The following is a 22,479-nucleotide window of genomic DNA, read 5'->3' as shown; positions in this document are numbered from 1 at the left end:
AAAATTAACGGCCAAGCTAGCGTTGCTACTCTCAATCAAGGAAGACAAAGGCATATCATTAGGATCTAAAGGAGCACTTCTACTAGCAACCAAATTCATTAACTCATCCATCTTAGCACTCAACGAGTTAATTTCTTCTATAGCGTGTACCTTCTTACTAGTAGGTGACCTTTCAGTGTACCACTGAGAGTAGTTCATCATGATATTGTCTAGGAGTTTTGTGGCTTCTGCTAACGTGATTTCCATGAACGTTCCACCTGAGGCGGAGTCCAAGATATTTCTAGAAGCGGAATTCAAGCCAGCGTAGAAGATTTGAATAATCATCCAAAGACTCAATCCATGAGCGGGACAATTTCTAATCATCAATTTCATTCTCTCCCAAGATTGTGCAACATGTTCATGATCAAGTTGCTTGAAATTCATGATATCATTACGGAGAGAGATAATCTTAGCCAGCGGAAAATACTTGGATATATAAGCATCTTTGCACTTATCCCAAGAATCGATACTATTTTTGGGCAAAGACGAAAACCAAGTTTTTGCACGATCTCGCAACGAGAAAGGAAAAAACTTCAATTTAATCACATCATTATCCACATCTTTCTTCTTTTGCATATCGAAAATCTCAATGAAGGTATTAAGATGGGATGCGGCATCTTCACTAGGAAGGCCGGAGAATTGCTCTTTCATAACAAGATTCAGCAAAGCGGCATTGATTTGTATGTCTCTGCACTAGTGGCGGGACCAATCGGGGTACTAATAAAATCATTATTATTAGTATTTGAGAAGTCACAAAGTTTGGTGTTTTCATTCATGGTGACTTCAGCAAGCAAGCAAGCACACAAGCGAACAAAGATCAAGAGAGAGAAAAGGGCGAACGAAAAGGCAAACGAAAAAGGCAAATTGTGAAGTGGGGGAGAGGAAAACGAGAGGCAACTGGCAAACAAAGTAAATGCAAGAGATGAGTTTGCGACACCTAATTGGATGAGTTCTTGACTTGATCCTCCCCAGCAACGGCGCCAGAAATTCTTCTGCTACAGCAACAGAAACCTTCCCTCGCAATGGTGCCAGAGATCCTTCTGTCGTCTCTTGAGCTTGCGTTGATTTTCCCTTGAAGAGGAAAGGGTGATGCAGCACACAAGCAGTAAGTATTTACCTCAGTTTGAGAACCAAGGTATCAATCCAGTAGGAGAATCTCGTCAAGTCCAGAGTACCTGCACAAACACAAAGATCTTGCACCCAACGCTATAAAGGGGTTGTCAATCCCTTCAAGATTGATTGCAGAGTGAGATCTGAAGGCGGAAAATGCAACGAAGAAAAGTGTAAGGCTGAAAATATGGTGTGGAGTAGACCCGGGGGCCATAGTGTTCACTAGAGGATTCTCTCAAAATAACAAATATCACGGTGGGTGAACAAATTATTGTCGAGCAATTGATAGAACCGTGCAAAGTCATGACGATATCTAAGGCAATGATCATACATATAGGCATCACGTCCGAGACAAGTAGACCGATACTTTCTGCATCTACTACTATTACTCCACACATCGACCGCTATCCAGCATGCATCTAGTGTATTGAGTTCATGATGAACAGAGTAACGCCTTAAGCAAGATGACATGATGTAGAGGGATAAACTCAAACCAATGATGAAAACCCCATCTTTTTACCCTTGATGGCAAAAACACGATGCGTACCTCGCTACCCCTTCTGTCACTGGGTGAGGTCACCGCACGCTATGAATCCAAAACCAAGCACTTCTCTCATTGCAAGAATCATAGATCTAGTTGGCCAAACAAAACCCACAACTCGAAGAGAATTACAAGGATATGAAATCATGCATAAGAGAGATCAGAAGAAACTTAAATAAGATTCATAGATAATCTGATCATGAATCCACAATTCATCGGATCTCGACAAACACACCGCAAAAGAAGATTACATCGGATAGATCTACATGAAGATCATGGAGAACTTCCTATTGAAGATCCAAGAGAGAGAACAAGCCATCTAGCTACTAGCTATGGACCCGTAGGTCTATGGTGAACTACTCACGCATCATCGGAGAGGTCATGGTGTTGATGAAGAAGCCCTCCGTATCCGAATCCCCCCTTCGGCAGGGAACCAGAACGTGCCCCAGATGGGATCCTGCGGAGACAGAAGCTAGCGGCAGCGGAAAAGTACTTTCAATGATCTCTTGATTTTTTTCTGGGATTTTAGGGAATTTATAGGCGAAAGTCCTAGGGCAGAGGTGGCCCAGGGAGCCCACAAGCCAGGGAGGCTCGGGCCCCCTGGCCGCGGCTAGGGGGCTTGTGGGGTCCCTGCAGGCCCCCTGCCCTGATTCTCAGGCTTCCTGATCTTTTTCTGTTTCGGAAAAAATCTTTTTGGTAGTTTCATTCTGTTTGGACTCCGTTCAGAATCCTCCTCTGAAAGGGTGAAAAACATGGAAAAAACTGGAACTGGCAATTGGCACTGAGTTAATATGTTAGTCCCAAAAAATATATAAAAGGCATACAAAACATCCAAAGTTTGACAAGATAATAGCATTAAACCATAAAAAAATTATAGATACGTTGGAGACGTATCAAGGAGGCCGGCTCCTCTCCCACGAACATGCACATCTCGCTGCTATAGTCTGCCTCCACCTCCTCCATCGTGGCCCACACGTTCTCCAGAGTGCGGTACCGACGCGGCGCCTCCGCGCTGGCAGGTGCCTGGGATGCAGCCGTGGGCGGTGAGGTGAATTCCACGCCCGTTGGTGTCGAGATTGGCGTTCAGAACGCCAGGGAGACAGATGAGGGCACGTGGGCCGCACTCCTTAGCGTGCGTGGCTCGGCGTCGGGCGCCGGCAGCGAGTGGTTCTCGCTCGGCGTAGACTGAGGCTCTACCCGCACATTCGTCGTGGCCACGGGCTCCAGCTCGATGGTGAAGGACTCGGACCCCTCGTCTCGTGCCTCCGATGTGGTGCTCCAGTCCCACGCCGCGCGTTCGTCGAACACGACATCGCGAGACATGTGAGCGCGGCCTGATGGAGGATGGTAGACGTGGTAGGCGGCAGATCCGGGCTCGTACCCTAGGAACACCATGGGCACGCTGTGACCGTCGAGCTTCTTCGGGTTCGGGCGTGTCACCTTCACATGGGCGAGCAACCGAAGGTGCGGAGGTTCTGCACGTTGGGCCTGCTTCCACACCAGGCTTCATGGGGCGTCATGCCAGAAACGCTCTTCGTCATCGCCCGGTTGAGCAGGCACACGATCGTGGTCACGGCCTTGCCCCAGAAGTGCGTCGGGACGCCCTTGGCTTTGAGCAGGCTGCGTGTCATGCCCACGATCGTGTGGTTCCGTCGCTCTATCACCCCATTCTATTGTGACATGTACGGGGCCGTGAGCTGTCGGTGCACCCCTAGTTTGGCGAAGAACTCGCCGAGCCTCGTGGAATTGAACTCCCCCCCGCGATCGGTACGCAGGGTCTTGAGGTGGTGACCTGAGTCGCGCTCTGCAACTGCCTGCAACTGCCTGATGGCCGTCTCTGCCTCGTCCTTGGTCGTGAGGAGGCGCAACCACATGAAACGGCTCTTGTCATCGACGAGGAGGAGGAAGTACCGCTTTCCTCTTGGAATGGCGGGCGTGATCAGCCCACACAGATCGGCGTGCACGAGGCTGAGCACCTCTTCCGCACGGTTCTGAGCTTGTCGAGGGAATGGAGCTCGGTGGTGCTTTCCTGCAAGGCACGCCTCACAGACTCGATCCACCTGATCGAGGTGCGGTAAGCCGCGTACCATGTCCCCTCACGCGAGTGTCCGGAGCGCCTGGACGCCGATGTGGCTGTAGCGTTCGTGCCACACCATGCGTCATCGCTTGCTTGCATGGCCAGGCATACTGGGCGCGCCATGCTCAGGTGCAGCACGTACAACCGTCCATGGTTGCGCTGCACTCGCGCGAGCAGGCGCCCGTCCTGGTCTCGTAGCTGTAGGACGCCTTGATGGATGCGGGTGTCGTAGGCGTTCTCGTCCAGCTGACCTATGCTCACAATGTTGCTGCATAATCGAGGTATGTAATACACCTCCGAGAGGACCAAGTGGTCACTGTTCACACATTGGAACAAGACAGTCCCCCTCCCTTCGATCTGCACGGCTAAGCCGTCACCCAGCTTGACGGAGCCGCGCATGCCGGTGTCCAGTTCGGAGAAGATATCTCGCTGCTCGGACATATGGTTGTTGGCCCCCGTGTCCAGGAACCAGGAAGTGCCGCACCCTCCACCGTCCGACGTACAGCGTGCCTGGGAGCACTCCTCTTTGAGCATGACGTGCTCCACGGCCGTCTCTATGGGCGTAGTGAGCGCGTACAAACTCGCCAGGAGGAGCGTGGACTCCTCGGTCCCGCCTTCCGCCAGGTGAACCTGCTCCTTGCGCTCCCGTCGGGTTCAGTGCAGTCCCACGAGAAGTGACCCATCTTGTTACAGTTGTAACACTTGACCTTGCTCATGTCACGGCCGCCCTTGCCGCTGCGGCCGCCCGAGCTATTTTGTGGCGGATGGGACTCGTTTCTCTGTCCCTGGTTCTTGCCGCGGCCGTTGGTCTGGCCGGCGCCGCCACCGCCAGAACCTTGGCCGCTCTCCCGCCATTGCCTGCGCGCCTCCCACTGCTGCTTAGTGACAAGTAGTTGTCCGCCGCCTTGGCTCGGCGCGGGCGTCGCACACCGCTCCTCGGCAGTCCTGAGCCGGCCGATTAGTTCCTTCACCGAGATCATGCTTAGGTCGAGGATAAATTCGATCGCCACGGCGATCTGAGAATAACGGGAGGGGACGACATGCAAAACCTTCTGCATGATGCGTACCTCCTCTGGATTGTCGTCGAGGGTCCGTAGCTGATTGACGAGGCCGGTGATCCGCATGTCGAAGGCGTCGAGGGTTTCACCGTCATGGAATGTGATCTTCTCGAACTCCGTGCAAAGCCGTTGCGCGGTAGCCTCACGTACCCGGTGCACCTCCATGCGCATGACCTTGACAGTGTCCCAAGCCTCCTTCGTCGTCTCCTTGACGACGAGGACGCCGAGCATCTCCGGCGGACGGCTCGAAACAAGAAACCCAGCGCCAGCTTGTCATCGCGCATGCATTGCGGGTTGCCCTGGATCGTGTCCCAGAGTCCCCAGGACGTGCACCTTCATCACCAACGACCACTCGATGTAGTTGGTTGAGGTGAGGGTCGGGAAGGTGGTGCCAGCGCCTGGCACGAACGATGCTCGCTCCGCCGCCGCAGCCTCGTGGATCACCACCTGCCGCTCCCTCCTGACGCGGCTTCGCCCGCGGCTATGCTCCCGTGGTGGAGTCTCCGAGCATGCCTCCCTGCCCCTTGCCTCCGTTGAGGCCAGCAGCGCCTGCCGCTGCAGCCGCGTCCGGTGCTGCCCCGTGGTCAGACATGATCGTCGGGATCGTTGTGGAACATGTGCTCTGAATACCACTTGTTAGGAATTAGGGCAGTAGATCACAGGGAGACAGTCGTTTTTGTGCCGCTAACAACCTCACAGCTTTTCTGTTTCTATTAACCAGCTACTTATCGTTACAACGAAGGAAAGTGCAGGTGGCGATCCTACCTATGCGCCACGACCCGCAAGACTCGCACCATCCCACGAGAGCCGATCGTGCCTCCTAATCCGCCTGCTAATCTACCGTCCCGATCGACGTGATGAACGTGACCCGGTCCATCTACACACCCATGCATGGCACGCACACGTCGCGACTCATCACGTTATTTGCTGATTCAAAGCAAAGCAGAGCTACATAAGCCAATGGCCAGATTAGCTGACATCGGCTAGCTGCGCTCGTAGCTCACACCACCCGTTGTTGCAGCACGCATCACAACACTTCTCGCCAAGTCACCTCCTATCCTAGCACCACACCCCTCTGGTTGCAGCGTTGGCGCTACCCTGTGTTAGACTTTGTATAGTAGCCCAACTGTGTAATCCATACCGTACTAGTATAGGACTTGATTATAGCATTGTACATCATTATACATATATGATTGGCCACCCCATAGAGGGTTGAGCCAGTTTCCCAAAAATCCTACATCTTACATGGTATCAGCCTAACCTAGGTCCTCCCCACCTAACCTCCCGCCGCCACCATGCTCAAACCCTAGGGCCGTCGTCGCCACCGCGATGTCTGCTTCCGCCTCGGGCACCGCCAGCTTCAAGTCCATCCATGCGTCGCTTGCCGCCCTCCTCAACCTCCCGCCTCGTGTCCTTGCTCCGCCGATGCCCCAATTCTTCGGCAGCACCGCCGTGGCATCCATGTTCTCAGCTCCGATCCCGTCGTATCCCGTGGCTGCCGCGCCTAGGATCTCCGTTGCCACGACGATTGTCCCGCTCGTGGCGCCACCCGCGGCCTCCACCGACTCATCCCCGACACTCGCCATCTTCCCGGCGGCCTAGGGGGCTCTTGATGCCCCGCCCGCGGCTGTGGCCCCCGTCGCCGTTGCGACGCCCGCTGCCTTGGTTGCCGACACCATCGCGCCCTCAAGGCCGTTCCACTTCGAGAACCTGATCACCATTCGACTCACGTCGGACAACTACCTGTTCTGGCGCGCCAAGGTACTACGGTTACTCCACAGCCGCTCCCTCCTTGGGTATGTCGATGGTTCCTTGTCGTGTCCTCCATAGGTCATCGCCACCATCCACGGCCAAGCCATCAATCTGGAACACTGTGTGTGGGTGCAGCAGGACCAGGCGATCCTCTCCGCCATCTAGGGTTCCCTGGGCAACGGGGTCGCCAGCCTCTGCCTCTTCGCTGCCACCTCCATGGACACCTAGACGACCCTGGAGCACACCTTTGCCCAAGTCTCCACCTACCACTCGAAGGCTCTTCGCAACAAGCTCGACGACATCAAGAAACTGGACTCCTCTGCCACGACCTACTTCAACAAGATCAAGGTACTAGCGGACACGCTGACCTCTATTGGTCGGCTGCTTCACAACGAGGAGTTCGTCGGCTATGTCATCAAGGGCCTCGACGCCGAGTATGACAATCTCGTGGAGGTCGTCCACAACTCCAAGCCACCGATGCCTCCTCACGAGCTCTACTCACACCTCCTCTTCACCGAGCAGCGCGTCGAGGCTCGCTGCTCCTCCGCCACCATCGCCGAGCAACCGACGACCTACTAGGTCTCTCGCAGCCAGTGCCCGCCTGCGCACCCGTCTGCTGCCAAGGCCGCCCCGCCCCCTGGACTGACCTCGAGTGCGGGCCCTAACGCTCGTGTGTGACTGTGTGGCCGTGAAAAACACGTCGCTTCCAAGTGCCACCGACGTTTTCAGAAGAGCTTCCTCGGCATCGGTAATGACGGCAAGGGCAACGAGCGCCAGTTTGCCATGGCCGACTTCGGGCCCCCCGCCGCCCCGGCTGCCCACGTCTCCGCCAAGGGCAAGGACATGCGCGTTGAGCAGGGGTACACGCCGTCCTACCCCATTGATCCTGCGTGGTACATGGACACCTGCGCCACGGATCACACGACGAATGAGCTTAACAAGCTCGCCACCTACCAAACCTACTACGGGCACGACAAGGTTCACACCGCAAATGGTGTAGGTATGCCCACCTCTCACATTGTCCAAGCATCCCTTTTAACTAGTCATGCCCCTAGGCAGCTCCACCTTCGTAATATTTTGCGGGTACCCTCGGTGACTCGTAATCTTTTATCCGTTCCTAAGCTCACCCTTGATAATAATGGCCTATGTGAATTTCACCCTTTTGACCTTTTTGTTAAAGACCAAGCAACCCGGGACATCCTGCTTAGTGTCTGCTTGAGCCAAGGCTTGTACCGTTTGGAGGATCCATCCGCCCCGCGCGTCTTTAGCGGTGTTCGTGTGTCACCGTCACAGTGGCACTCTCGCCTTGGTCACCCTGCCACCCCCATCGTTCGCCACATACTCCACTGCCATGAGCTTCCATTAGTCTAGCAATAAAGAGATGTACGTGTGTGATGTCTATCAACAAGGCAAAAGTCATCAACTACCATTTGTTTCATCTACTAGGGAAGTAACAAGTCCTCTTGAACTTGTGTTTTCCGATGTGTGTGGTCCAGCACAAACATCTGTTATTGGTCACAACTACTACGTCAGTTTTATTGATGCCATTAGTCGCTTTACATGGCTTTATCTTCTTAAACGCAAGTCTGATGTGTTAACATATTCATTCAGTTTCAAATGCATGTTGAACGTCTACTCAAGCATAAAATTATTCATGTTCAGTTGGATTGGGCGGGTGAATATCGCAACCTCAACACTTTCTTTAATAAGCTTAGATGTCTCATCGTTTATCATGCCCACATACATATCAGCAAAATGGCGCCGTTGAGCGCAAACATCGCCATGTAGTTGACTCCAGCCTCACACTTCTTTCTCATGCTTCGGTACCCTTTCGCTTTTGAAGTGATGCCTTTGCCACAGCATGTTTTCTTATTAACAGATTCCCTACGCATGTCCTTAATATGAAAACTCCTATTGAGCTTCTCTTGCATGAAACTCCTGACTATACCTTTTTCAAGGTGTTTGGGTGTGCCCGAAAACTTGAGTTTCAGTCCAAAAAATGTGTGTTCTTGGGGTATAGTTCTCTCCATAAAGGCTACAAGTGCCTTTGTGTGCCAACAAATCGTGGCTACATAACTCGTGATGTTGTCTTTGATGAGAACATCTTCCCTTTTTCCGCCATGCCACATCCACACATCACAGCCCCATCCATGCATTCATCTCCTATTATGACTGGCCAATTTGAAGATGATGCATTGTCACGCCCAAGATGCGACCCTATCCTCAATCTGGCACGGGGCCTCGTCAGGGATAGAAGCGCATCTCGTCGTGTCGCAAGAATGGATATCGTTACAAGTACATGTACTGAAAAGGAGAGGTGTATAAAGAGAGTTGGCTTACACTCGCCACAAGCTACATCAGAGTCACATCAGTACATTACATAACATCAAGAGTAAGAGCAGGGTCCGTCTACGGACGAAAATAAACGACAAAAGAAGAACGACGTCCATCCTTGCTATCCCAGGCTGCCGGCCTGGAACCCATCCTAGATCGATGAAGAAGGAGAAGAAGAAGCAACTCCAAATGAACAATCAACGGGCTCGCATCAAATAACCTTTACCTGTACCTGCAACTGGTGTTGTAGTAATCTGTGAGCCACAGGGGACTCAACAATCTCATTTCCAAAGGTATCAAGACTAGCAAAGCTTAATGGGTGAGGTATGGTTAAGTGGTGAGGTTGCAGCAGCGGCTAAGCGTATATATATGGTGGCTAACTTACGAGTACCAGAAATAAGAGGGGGAAGATCTACGCATAACGGACGTGAACTACTGAAGATCAAAAGCATGATCCTGAACACCTACCTACGTCAGACATAACCCCGCCGTGTCCTCGATCGGAGAAGGAACTCACGAAAGAGACAGTCACGGTTACGCACCCAGTTGGCATATTTTAATTAAGTTAACTTCAAGTTATCTAGAACCAGTGTTAATCAAAGTATCCACGTTGCCACATAACCGCGGGCACGGCTTTCCGAAAAGATTTAACCCTGCAGGGGTGCTCCAACTAGTCCATCACAAATTACCACAAGCCGCATAGAAATCCTCAATCACGAAGCTCGCGATCTCGTCGGATTCCCTAGTGGAAAACCTCAACTCTAAGATTACCCAAAGCATCACCGGAATCCCGATGCACAAGATATCTCGTCAAAGGTAAAACTAATCCAGCAAGGCCGCCCGACGTGTCGACGATCCCGATAGGAGTCGCGTACCTCGTTCTTAGGACACGACGGATAAGCACAGCGTACGATGGCCTGATAGAAATCTCCCGAGTTGCCCCGGGTTGGCCCCGCAAACGGCTCTAGTTTGGACCAACACTCATGAGGAGCACTGGCCCGGGGGTTGATTAAATTTCCTCGGGTTAATTACTCCCTATGCAGTTTATTAGTGATTAGGCAAATGTAGTACCAAAGTTGGGCCTTGCCAGACCAGCTTTAATCTAAAACGAATTATCAAGGGGGTCCCCATAACAACCCCGATCGTGTTAGGAGCGCTCAATTATGGAACATAACACCGGTATCCGAAACTAAGGGGGCAAAGGTGGAACAAAACACCAGGCTAGAAAGGCCGAGCCTTCCACCTTTTACCAAGTATATAGGTGCATTAAATTAAATATCTTTAATATGGTGATATAACAAGGAACCCATGCTTTCACATGGAAGCAACCACACCTGCAACTAGCAACGCTATCAACAGGGTTAGGCAAGCAGTAACATAGCCAATCAGTGGTTTGCTAGGTCGAACAGGTTGATGGTAATCATGGCATTGTTGAGAGGCTGATATTTAACAGGTGGTAGGCAACGAGACATAATCGATAGAAGCGGTAACACTAGCATGGCAATGATAGTAATGGTATCTGGGGAAATGATCATCTTGCCTGAGATCCCGCTTGGAAGAAGAACGACTCGGTGAAGTCAGCGAACCGACGTAGTCGAACAATCCTCACATTCCGACACGCTTGCGGAACTCTATCGAGACGGAGGGAACCGGAAACAAACATCAACACAAGTATTCACCATCACAACGCAAGACATGATGCAAACCCTAATATGATGCATGAACAGGACATCGATGCACGGGAAGGCACGACAAAACACCTCACACATACACTACACATTAAATGAAGCTCGATATGCAACGGGTTGCATATCGACGAAACTCCACGTTTAAATATTTAATTCACTCCCGTTAATTATCACGGCAATATTAAATGTTGTTAACATGGCAAGGGGTGAGCGATGAACCTACATGACAACCTAGTCGACAGCACGTCGGACTTTGAACGGAGCTACGGCACAAGAACAAGCAACACAAAATAAATATGCCATGGATGCTTCATGCATGAGAGTTCAACACATCATGACAAAGAGGGAAATAAGCATGGTGTCGCCATGGCGAGCGAGAGGAAAAACGAGGCGGCAAATTGGATACGATGCCACGGCAACGTTCGGGTCCCGATAACTCGAGGAGAAACCGGTGCCAACGTATACGAACGCGTGCGGGAACGGTAAATAAAGGTGGGGTGATCCCGTATCTTGGGTTCCCATGTGTCGAGGGCTCGACGAAAAGGAAGACGACGTGCACGGCAAATAAACGGTGCAAACAAACGGTGCAAACATGCATTCGACTTGTACAACACATACATCCGTACAACACTAGCACACGGTACACGACATGCCCCATCGGTATACCTTCGACGCGTGCGAGTCGGAGGGGTTCGGTCGAAGCGGACGTCGTGGTCGTCGTGGAAGTAGACGTTCACGCGCCGGCGGTTGAAGTAGTGGTACACGGGCTCGTCGACGGTAGTCGTACTCTCGACGTCGGCAGACGGTCTTCGGCGTCGGTAGTCGTTCACGAATCCGTAGATGTCCGGGGTCGTCGAGGTCGTCGTTGTACTCGCCGAACTTGTTGGTTCCATGAAGGAGGGGTTGGAGCTAGCAAACTTTGGCGACATAACTAGCGACAGGAAAACAGCGATGCGACGAAAACAGCAAGGCGGCAGCAGGACAGCTCCAAGCAGCGAACGGTAACAGGCACAACCACTGGCACGGCAGCAGCTCGGCACAGCAACAGCAAGGCACACCCAGCGACGCGAGCAGGCAGCGGCTAGCACCTACAGCAACTACCAACATGGTGCGCAGGCACGCATCACCAACATCAACTGGCAGCAGCACAACCTGGCAGCAGAACAGCAACAGAGCGAGCACAGGGCGCGCGGGACCAAGGCGAGCAGCAGCTAAGCCAAGCTAGCAGCATCCACAACAACTAAGCAAGCACGGCAACAGCAGCAAGATGCTCAGCAACAGTAGGCAGGAGGCTACACCACACGACACCAACAGCATGCAAACAACTGCTATCGCGGCGTCGGCGAGCAGCAACAGCAATCAGCATCAGCGGCAAGCTACCTCGGCGTCGGCAAAAGAACGACGGTCCGGCGAGCTCGACGGGGCGGCGACCGGGAACGAGCGAGGACGACCAGGGGGCGAGGCCGACGGGGCGACGACCGGGCCTGGGGAAGCAAGGGAGAGGTCCGAGGAGGAGGCGTCCATGGCGAGCAGCACGACGGAGGGGAGGCCCTGGCGGCGAGCACGGCACCGGCGGCAGCAGAGAGGCGGCTCGCTGACGGCGCGGCCATGACGGCGACGGGGTCGAGGCGCGGGCGCGGGACGGGCGAGGCAGCGGCGAGGGCGACGGCTCGAACTCAGGGATGAGGAGCAGAGGGGCGAGGCGGCCGGCTCGCGAGCACGACGGGCGTCGCCGCGGAGGCGGAGCGCGGGGCTGCCGGAGGCGGGGAACTCGGGGACGACGGCGAGCGCGGGCGGCGGGCGCCGACAGGGCTCGCGCGGGAGACGGGCGCGGCGGCCAGCAGCTGCAGGGATGGAGCACGCGGCGCGGGCGAGGTAGGCACAGGAGGCGGCGACGGCGCGACGCGGGAGGAAGAGGCGGCGGCGCGGGCTGCAGTCGGGAGGTGGAGCACGGGGGCGAGGAGGAGGCGCTGGGATGTGGGCTAGGTCACGGGGGTGGAGCTGGGCCTGACCGGCTGGGCTGGCTCCCTCCCCCTGATGTTTTTTTTAAAACACCTTTAAAACAAACAGTTTTTTTTGAACTAGAAAAAGAAATCAAAAGGCTTTTAACAAAATAAAATAAAAATAAAATGTTTCACCCCTTTGAAAATTATACTCCAACTCTAAAATAGCTTGGGCATCTTTTTTTTGAACAAAAAAAATGAAACCCTTTTAAGAATTAAATTAAAACTCTTTTAACAAGAAAAATATAAATAACCCCTTTTAAGGAATTAAATAAAACCTCTCTATTCAAAGAATAAACAAGAGCCTTTTAAAAGAGAAAATAAAATGGGAGGGTTTTAAAAATGAAACAAACGGAGAGTAAAATTAAAACCTAAGGGTTGTCCCTACGTTTAATAAAAGGACTTTAAAAACAAGACGAATATTTTGGAAGAGGGGTAAAGTTAGAAATCTTTAGCAAAACCACAAAACAACTTAGGAGAGGAGAGGAGGGGAGAAGGTTTAGGTCGGCGATGCAACGGGGTTTAACAGCGGCTCTCACGCTCCCTCTCTCATCGCGCCAACAAACGACGCCACTCACGAAACACTAACACCCAACAACACGAAGCAACAAGCAACACCGACAAAACACCGATGACATGATGCCATGCATGATGCGATGATGCAACTACATGACGGTGCAACGAATACTTCTAATCACACGACGAAAACGGAAAAGAAGGGGGAATCTTCTGGAACGTCGGTCTCGGGCTGTCACAACTCTCCCACACTACAAAAAGATCTCGTCCCGAGATCCAAGAATGAAAGGGGGAGAGGATGAGAAAGAACAAGAGGTAACAACTTAGTCGCTTCTTTGACAAACGAGTGAAACCAACGATCCTTGAAGGTTGCAAGACGATGAGGAATGACATGAGGAAGAAGCCAGAATTCACGGAAAATTTCGGCAGCACTTCGGTAGGAAAATGGGACAAAAAATTCGAAAAGGTAGAAGAAATAGACAATATTCATAGCAAACAACTAAATAGAGCAAGGGAAGACCATGATCTTGCTAGAACAACAAGATAGACCCATAAGAGCAACAACACAATGCCTCCAGAACAAGGGAATATGAACTAGCTCAAGCAGAAGAAGAGAATGAAGAAAAGAATGCCAACTATCATCACAATAGAATTGAAGAGCCTCTGGTCATAGAATTGACTTAGTAGTTGGAAAACCAACAACGAAGAAGAAGATAGTAGTGAGCTTATGAAAATCATCTCAACAAATATGAGGTGACAAACAACCACTAAAAGAAACAAGGACGTATTGGGAGCAACAAGATAAGAACAATTCTTACACCAAAAGGATGCATTGAGAACTTGGATTAATGACAAGCACCATGATAGCACAATCCATAGGAAAAGCTTTAGGTGAAATCCAAACCAAGATAGCTCAATGAAGAAATCATGGTTGCAGATATCTCATGATCAAGGAATTGATGGATTTAATTATCTCATTCTTGAAAGGAAAACTCTTCGAGGCTCCTACACTAACAAGAATGCTATAATACCACCTCAAGAATAAAGGAAGAACAAGCGCGCTGGGAATGCAAGAGAAAGAATACTTGAGGTTCTCCAACAAGAATCTTGAAGAACACTTGAGAATGGATTGAAACCTTGATGAACCACCATGAAGGACCTCCGTATACAAATGAATGATGCAAGGATATGAAGGTAGAAAAGAATATGATTATGACCTGTCAAGATTTAGATGAAGCCTCACAAAGAGATACTAAAAAGAACTTGAGACTCCGGAAAAGAAATATAGGCACTTGAGAAACGAATTGATATCATGAGCCACTCCGGAAGAAGAATTGAAATCACTTGGAAGAAGGAAGAACAATAAGAATTATGTTATGCTCATCCTTCATCAAGTATAATTGATGACAAGCAATGGATCTAGCATACAACTTATTCCTCTAAAAATGACTCCAGAAGAGGCAGAGAGATAAGCACCACTTGAAGCCAAAATGAAAGAAGCACGGGTAAGAATTCCAATTGAATGGGAATACCAAGAAAGCATGGATAATTACGAGAATGAAGAGATCTTGATCCACCTGAGAGAGAAATTTAAACAAGACACCAGAATAATTGAGAGACGAACGAAGAGACAACAATTGAGAAGATTTGAGGATGAAAGCTGAAAGCTGAGAACGAAAAAGTCTTCTGAAATGACGGCCTTCGGAGGAACGAGAAATAAAAACAACTTAGAAATGCACCAGATAGCAAGAAAGGGATACACATGATTGGAACAAATATGATGACGACACCAAGCTGAAATGAAGAATATCCAAGAGAATGAACCAAGATTCGAGAGAAACACTCCTTCGGTCTTGAAAGAAGAGAATGAAGAGAAGAACACCACCAAGAACACTGAGACAATCCGGAATAATGACGAATGAAAGGTTGAGCCAACATGAGAATTAAATTCCAATAGATCTTGGAGAAGGGATATGACTGATGAAAAACATACTTACGTCATAGTTGAAAAGAATTAATGATCTCCGGAGATGATTACAAAAGCCAGGTAAGATCCTGGGAAAGAACCTGTGGGTTATGGGCCCACTCAAAGAAACCACCGTTGAAACAACTGATTATAAGGAAAGATATTGCACCGGTAGAACGAGAACTAGATGAGGTTGGCACCTCGAAATAAAGAAAGATCTGAGACCAAGAAACTACTGGGATATCTTCAACGCGCCGGAAGAATAGAGATAAATGACAACAGAATACCAGATAAGAATTTCCAACACAGGAAAGAATTACAAGGACGAAAGGAATATAACGAACACTTAGAACTGAATTAAATTCACCGGAAAAGATGAAAAGAAAGAACAAAGATGAGCACGACGCTCCTGAGAATCTTCACAACGAATCGCCGGGTAGGAGAGAAAAGAACAGACAGCGAAAGCACAATGAAATGAATGCACTTGGATGAAAACCAATCCCCGAAGAAAAAGGGTGGGAGGGCGGGGAAAAACAAAGACACTTGGTCTAGATGAGATGAACTCCGGAATAAACGAGAGAAAGATCTTGCAAATTGGAGAGGGTTGAATCCACTTGGAGAGAAACACGCCGGTTGAAAAAGAATTGATATGGCAACTCCGGTTGACAAAATTGATAAGACAACTGATTGATCAAAAGGATTAGCACTCTCATATAAAAATATGAGAACACAGATTAGGAAATATCTGAATCACCACTTGACATCGAAGCAACACGAATTACCATATTCAACAAAACAAAGGATGCGGCTTACGAAACAAGCCAGAACAAACTCATGAGAAAGATTTCCGTTCGATATTTTCGTGGACAGGATCGCACGGGCACGATTTACAGTAGCCACCAAGTGCAAGGCAGTGCACCTGACATACGAAGCGTCCCCGAGTCGTAGCAAGCTACAAGGACTCTTTAAGACACAACGTGTACCGCTGTAAGTCGACCGTGAACAAACGAATCCACTAGATGTCGAACCCCAACCTAACATCATGCATTTGTTGGAAGATTGTCCTATAAGCAACTACTTGAATTCCCACCTATGAATTCCCGAAATATCTGGTCATGCAATCTGGTACACGGATACAAGGAGTAATATCACACAACTCCTATACTAAACCGTCACTTGTATCACATCCGTCAACACACGACCAGAATCTCGGACCTTCATCTACAACAGACCCTCGTGATCACAACGATACAAAGTATGGCAGTACTCCCGAACAATCTGCACCAGTACTGGGGACATCGGGGTTATCTCGCCACTACTAGTATTGAAGCAATTACGAACATCCTTCGTTCTGAGATACTAAGAAATCTGAATGATAACGATGTGCTCGAGAATCCCCTGGAGCTCAATTCCCCGGAAGAAGATCAAGTCAGACAGGAGGCACCAAGACAGAACTCCGTCACATCGGCATCATATAGATTCCAAGAATATCCGCGTGATCCTAAAAATATTTTGAGTGGGAAGAGGAGTAGGATAAATTATTACGTCAAGATTCCTCACCAGAGCATAGAAGAGGAGAAAAAAAGAATCCTACTCTCCGATATATAACTAGACTCAAAGTATTTTTCACTAGACTCGACTCGGCCAAGTTCGATCAATCAAGGGGGCTCCTAGGTCGGTCCTTGCTCTGATACCAACTTGTCACGCCCAAGATGCGACCCTATCCTCAATCTGGCACGGGGCCTCGTCAGGGATAGAAGCGCATCTCGTCGTGTCGCAAGAATGGATATCGTTACAAGTACATGTACTGAAAAGGAGAGGTATATAAAGAGAGTTGGCTTACACTCGCCACAAGCTACATCAGAGTCACATCAGTACATTACATAACATCAAGAGTAAGAGCAGGGTCCGTCTACGGACGAAAATAAACGACAAAAGAAGAACGACGTCCATCCTTGCTATCCCAGGCTGCCGGCCTGGAACCCATCCTAGATCGATGAAGAAGGAGAAGAAGAAGCAACTCCAAATGAACAATCAACGGGCTCGCATCAAATAACCTTTACCTGTACCTGCAACTGGTGTTGTAGTAATCTGTGAGCCACAGGGGACTCAACAATCTCATTTCCAAAGGTATCAAGACTAGCAAAGCTTAATGGGTGAGGTATGGTTAAGTGGTGAGGTTGCAGCAGCGGCTAAGCGTATATATATGGTGGCTAACTTACGAGTACCAGAAATAAGAGGGGGAAGATCTACGCATAACGGACGTGAACTACTGAAGATCAAAAGCATGATCCTGAACACCTACCTACGTCAGACATAACCCCGCCGTGTCCTCGATCGGAGAAGGAACTCACGAAAGAGACAGTCACGGTTACGCACCCAGTTGGCATATTTTAATTAAGTTAACTTCAAGTTATCTAGAACCAGTGTTAATCAAAGTATCCACGTTGCCACATAACCGCGGGCACGGCTTTCCGAAAAGATTTAACCCTGCAGGGGTGCTCCAACTAGTCCATCACAAATTACCACAAGCCGCATAGAAATCCTCAATCACGAAGCTCGCGATCTCGTCGGATTCCCTAGTGGAAAACCTCAACTCTAAGATTACCCAAAGCATCACCGGAATCCCGATGCACAAGATATCTCGTCAAAGGTAAAACTAATCCAGCAAGGCCGCCCGACGTGTCGACGATCCCGATAGGAGTCGCGTACCTCGTTCTTAGGACACGACGGATAAGCACAGCGTACGATGGCCTGATAGAAATCTCCCGAGTTGCCCCGGGTTGGCCCCGCAAACGGCTCTAGTTTGGACCAACACTCATGAGGAGCACTGGCCCGGGGGTTGATTAAATTTCCTCGGGTTAATTACTCCCTATGCAGTTTATTAGTGATTAGACAAATGTAGTACCAAAGTTGGGCCTTGCCAGACCAGCTTTAATCTAAAACGAATTATCAAGGGGGTCCCCATAACAACCCCGATCGTGTTAGGAGCGCTCAATTATGGAACATAACACCGGTAGCCGAAACTAAGGGGGCAAAGGTGGAACAAAACACCAGGCTAGAAAGGCCGAGCCTTCCACCTTTTACCAAGTATATAGGTGCATTAAATTAAATATCTTTAATATGGTGATATAACAAGGAACCCAAGCTTTCACATGGAAGCAACCACACCTGCAACTAGCAACGCTATCAACAGGGTTAGGCAAGCAGTAACATAGTCAATCAGTGGTTTGCTAGGTCGAACAGGTTGATGGTAATCATGGCATTGTTGAGAGGTTGATATTTAACAGGTGGTAGGCAACGAGACATAATCGATAGAAGCGGTAACACTAGCATGGCAATGATAGTAATGGTATCTGGGGAAATGATCATCTTGCCTGAGATCCCGCTTGGAAGAAGAACGACTCGGTGAAGTCAGCGAACCGACGTAGTCGAACAATCCTCACATTCCGACACGCTTGCGGAACTCTATCGAGACGGAGGGAACCGGAAACAAACATCAACACAAGTATTCACCATCACAACGCAAGACATGATGCAAACCCTAATATGATGCATGAACAGGACATCGATGCACGGGAAGGCACGACAAAACACCTCACACATACACTACACATTAAATGAAGCTCGATATGCAACGAGTTGCATATCGACGAAACTCCACGTTTAAATATTTAATTCACTCCCGTTAATTATCACGGCAATATTAAATGTTGTTAACATGGCAAGGGGTGAGCGATGAACCTACATGACAACCTAGTCGACAGCACGTCGGACTTTGAACGGAGCTACGGCACAAGAACAAGCAACACAAAATAAATATGCCATGGATGCTTCATGCATGAGAGTTCAACACATCACGACAAAGAGGGAAATAAGCATGGTGTCGCCATGGCGAGCGAGAGGAAAAACGAGGCGGCGAATCGGATACGATGCCAGGGCAACGTTCGGGTCCCGATAACTCGAGGAGAAACCGGTGCCAACGTATACAAACGCGTGCGGGAACGGTAAATAAAGGTGGGGTGATCCCGTATCTCGGGTTCCCATGTGTCGAGGGCTCGACGAAAAGGAAGACGACGTGCACGGCAAATAAGCGGTGCAAACAAACGGTGCAAACATGCATTCGACTTGTACAACACATACATCCGTACAACACTAGCACACGGTACACGACATGCCCCATCGGTATACCTTCGACGCGTGCGAGTCGGAGGGGTTCGGTCGAAGCGGACGTCGTGGTCGTCGTGGAAGTAGACGTTCACGCGCCGGCGGTTGAAGTAGTGGTACACGGGCTCGTCGACGGTAGTCGTACTCTCGACGTCGGCAGACGGTCTTCGGCGTCGGTAGTCGTTCACGAATCCGTAGATGTCCGGGGTCGTCGAGGTCGTCGTTGTACTCGCCGAACTTGTTGGTTCCATGAAGGAGGGGTTGGAGCTAGCAAACTTTGGCGACATAACTAGCGACAGGAAAACAGCGATGCGACGAAAACAGCAAGGCGGCAGCAGGACAGCTCCAAGCAGCGAACGGTAACAGGCACAACCACTGGCACGGCAGCAGCTCGGCACAGCAACACCAAGGCACACCCAGCGACGCGAGCAGGCAGCGGCTAGCACCTACAGCAACTACAAACATGGTGCGCAGGCACGCATCACCAACAGCAACTGGCAGCAGCACAACCTGGCAGCAGAACAGCAAGAGAGCGAGCACGGGGCGCGCGGGACCAAGGCGAGCAGCAGCTAAGCCAAGCTAGCAGCATCCACAGCAACTAAGCAAGCACGGCAACAGCAGCAAGATGCTCAGCAACAGTAGGCAGGAGGCTACACCACACGACACCAACAGCATGCAAACAACTGCTATCGCGGCGTCGGCGAGCAGCAACAGCAATCAGCATCAGCGGCAAGCTACCTCGGCGTCGGCAAAAGAACGACGGTCCGGCGAGCTCGACGGGGCGGCGACCGGGAACGAGCGAGGACGACCAGGGGGCGAGGCCGACGGGGCGACGACCGGGCCTGGGGAAGCAAGGGCGAGGTCCGAGGAGGAGGCGTCCATGGCGAGCAGCACGACGGAGGGGAGGCCCTGGCGGCGGGCACGGCACCGGCGGCAGCAGAGAGGCGGCTCGCTGACGGCGCGGCCATGACGGCGACGGGGTCGAGGCGCGGGCGCGGGACGGGCGCGGGACGGGCGAGGCAGCGGCGAGGGCGACGGCTCGAACTCGGGGATGAGGAGCGGAGGGGCGAGGCGGCCGGCTCGCGAGCACGACGGGCGTCGCCGCGGAGGCGGAGCGCGGGGCTGCCGGAGGCGGGGAACTCGGGGACGACGGCGAGCGCGGGCGGCGGGCGCCGACAGGGCTCGCGCGGGAGACGGGCGCGGCGGCCAGCAGCTGCAGGGATGGAGCACGCGGCGCGGGCGAGGTAGGCAGAGGAGGCGGCGACGGCGCGACGCGGGAGGAAGAGGCGGCGGCGCGGGCTGCAGTCGGGAGGTGGAGCACGGGGGCGAGGAGGAGGCGCTGGGATGTGGGCTAGGTCACGGGGGTGGAGCTGGGCCTGACCGGCTGGGCTGGCTCCCTCCCCCTGATGTTTTTTTTTTAAAACACCTTTAAAACAAACAGTTTTTTTTGAACTAGAAAAAGAAATCAAAAGGCTTTTAACAAAATAAAATAAAAATAAAATGTTTCACCCCTTTTGAAAATTATACTCCAACTCTAAAATAGCTTGGGCATCTTTTTTTTGAACAAAAAAAATGAAACCCTTTTAAGAATTAAATTAAAACTCTTTTAACAAGAAAAATATAAATAACCCCTTTTAAGGAATTAAATAAAACCTCTCTATTAAAAGAATAAACAAGAGCCTTTTAAAAGAGAAAATAAAATGGGAGGGTTTTAAAAATGAAACAAACGGAGAGTAAAATTAAAACCTAAGGGTTGTCCCTACGTTTAATAAAAGGACTTTAAAAAGAAGACGAATATTTTGAAAGAGGGGTAAAGTTAGAAATCTTTAGCAAAACCACAAAACAACTTAGGAGAGGAGAGGAGGGGAGAAGGTTTAGGTCGGCGATGCAACGGGGTTTAACAGCGGCTCTCACGCTCCCTCTCTCATCGCGCCAACAAACGACGCCACTCACGAAACACTAACACCCAACAACACGAAGCAACAAGCAACACCGACAAAACACCGATGACATGATGCCATGCATGATGCGATGATGCAACTACATGACGATGCAACGAATACTTCTAATCACACGACGAAAACGGAAAAGAAGGGGGAATCTTCTGGAACGTCGGTCTCGGGCTGTCACATGCATGTTCGCATGTGTTGTTACCTAATCATGGTGCGTGACTGGACGTGGTGCTCGCCTGGAACTTCTACCCGATGCACCACCTGTGTCGCTTGTGGCGCACATCGATTGGTCGGTGCATGCCCATGCACCGCCTCACGCCTTCGACCCCGTCACAGGAGCCACGCCTACTCCTGCGATGGGCCGGCGCCGGCGACGGCCTCCCTCGAGCGGCCCACGTCGCCGCCTCCTCACCCTGCCTCGCCTCCGTCATCGCACACGTGGCCCGCACGAGCTTCCATGCCGCCCATCTCGCCTGGGTCGGTAGCGCACAACTGAGTGCCGCACATGACGCCTGGGCCACCGTCGCCCGGCCTCTCTTTGCTAGAGTTCCCTAGGCCGGCCTCGCCTTCTTCGGATATCCCGTCTGTCCCTATGCTCGCTGCTCCGTGGTGGCATCGTTCATCCCTAGGAACGCACTGATGGCACTGGCATGTCTTGGCTGTTTGCCAGGCTCATGTTGTGGAAGATCCTACCGCCGAACCACGCAGTTATCAAGCCGCTATGAGTATCCCGCACTGGAGGGCTGCTATGGAACAAGATTATCATGCTCTTATATAGAATGAGACATGGACACTTGTTCCCCCTCCGCCTCGCATCAACATCATTGATTCGAAGTGGGTTTTTAAGGTGAAGAAACATGCAGATGGTTCTATTGAGCGCTACAAAGCGTGTCTTGTGGCTAAGGGCTTTAAACAGCGCCATGGACTGGATTATGAGGATACATTCAGCCCAGTTGGTAAGCCTACCACTATTCGGCTTCTCCTGTCTCTCGTTTCTCGTGGATGGTATCTCCGCCAGCTTGATGTGTAGAATGCTTTTCTTCATTGGTTGCTTGAAGAAGAGGTTTACATGCGGCAGCCGCCTGGATTCGTCAATCACACTCAACCTCATCATCTTTGTCGTCTGACGAAGAAGACTCTCTATGGACTGAAGCAGACGCCTAGTACCTGGCATGCTCGCCTGGCTTCAACTCCAAATACTCTCTATGGATTCGTTCCATCGAGGGCTGACACTTCACTGTTCTTGTTTCAGTGCCCGAGTGTGACTGTGTACTTG

The sequence above is a fragment of the Hordeum vulgare genome, chromosome 7H, assembly GCF_904849725.1.
Source record: "Hordeum vulgare subsp. vulgare chromosome 7H, MorexV3_pseudomolecules_assembly, whole genome shotgun sequence".
Classification (NCBI taxonomy): domain Eukaryota; kingdom Viridiplantae; phylum Streptophyta; class Magnoliopsida; order Poales; family Poaceae; genus Hordeum; species Hordeum vulgare.
Note: the sequence above shows the minus strand (reverse complement) of the source record.